The following is a 1,648-nucleotide window of genomic DNA, read 5'->3' as shown; positions in this document are numbered from 1 at the left end:
TTGTTTACATTTTATTGAGAGACTCAGTTATTGGTTAGCATTTGATTGCCATATAAAATGTATAATACCTAAATGAAATAAATAATTGAACTATATTGTTGTTAGAGGGTAGTCATTTTTCTATATAATTGACGATTTGAAACTTGATCCAATTATAATCTGATTGGGATATTTAACTATAGAGACTTTAAATACATTAATTGTGGTTTCTTGATATTTGAATACAGTTTGCATGAAAGAAAATCAAAATGTGATTATACTTAATAATTTGATAATAATGAATATAAGGTTCTAGAACTATGGTTTTATACTTTTCTGTACTACAAATGGTAATGAACGGAATAATATAAGTTCACTTGGTAGTGTTTAATTGAATATTCTCATTAATATTTAGGAGTGCTGTTGACCAGTCTCTTATTAGCATATGTGTATACTGTGCATATTGCCTTGATATTGCGGTAATTTACAAGCATTATAAGCAAAGATGGATAGCGGCTAGTAGTGGGAGTGAACGGTACTGGGTTCGAGTCCCAGAGTGAACATCAATCACAGGATGCAGGTCCATCCACCTGACGAGTCCCAAATAGGACAAAATGCGCGGCAAACTAGATTCTACTGCCAAATACTATTCATCTCTGCTTATAGTCGAATAATATAAGCTTTCGTTTAACGGGCCACCGGCTAGTAGCATTGTATCACTGATGGCTTCAGTTAGGTTCCTAGGTATATTAAACAAACAAAAGAGAAATATTAGTAAATTAATATGAAATACTGTCTTAAGTCTTTGAAGATCTTACTCTCAAAACATTTAGTAAATTTATGCTTTCATTAGAATCCTTCAGAATTAAGGCTGGATATATTACGGTTACCCGATATGTGTTTGAATCTGAGGGAATATCAGATTATTTAAGTTGCATTAAAATGAAAGCCTTAGTTCATGGCTTTTTGTTTCATTATTTCAATCAGTGTGGCCAAATACATCACAATGATGGTTTCATAGTATTTAACATTGTGATATATATTAAATTCTATGTTTTATAGTTTTCGTGACCATTTATTGCCAGAATGGACAGCTTTACTTTCATTCAGGTTAAAGATAAAAATAAAGAATTAATACCTACATAAAGTAACAGATTGTTTTTTCACAGTTAAAATCACGAACTGATCTTAGCTAGATCACCAGTGAAAACCTGCAAGCATTGGACCGCCGTTTCACTCCAGTATGGGACTCTTCAGAAGTACATCCACGGCCACGCACGTGGGAATCGAACCCATTTGATTGCAGAATAACGATTAAGCAATCAAATGCTGTAAACTAGGGACTGACAATAATTACTAAAGTCCAAATACTCAGACGCATTAACGAGCCTAAAATGAAAGTAAAGATGGCTGGTTTGACTGCTTCTGAGGAAGATTTGGACTTAATTAGCTTTTAGAATGGGTGAATAGAACTATCGACAATTTTTATCACTATTTTCAACGGAAGTCATGGAAGCTCAAAAACTCACTAGTTTCAGGCGGCGATGGTCATCTAATAATGAAGGCTCACTTTGAGAGTTCCTTAAAACCCATTAATTAGTTACATTGTCTAAAATACAGAGAATTGAATGTCATGTATGACTATTTCTAACGGTAAGTGAACAATTAT

Source organism: Schistosoma haematobium, chromosome 4 (assembly GCF_000699445.3).
Source record: "Schistosoma haematobium chromosome 4, whole genome shotgun sequence".
Taxonomy (NCBI): domain Eukaryota; kingdom Metazoa; phylum Platyhelminthes; class Trematoda; order Strigeidida; family Schistosomatidae; genus Schistosoma; species Schistosoma haematobium.
The sequence above is the reverse complement of the archived record's forward strand: the minus strand, read 5'-3'. Positions refer to the sequence as shown.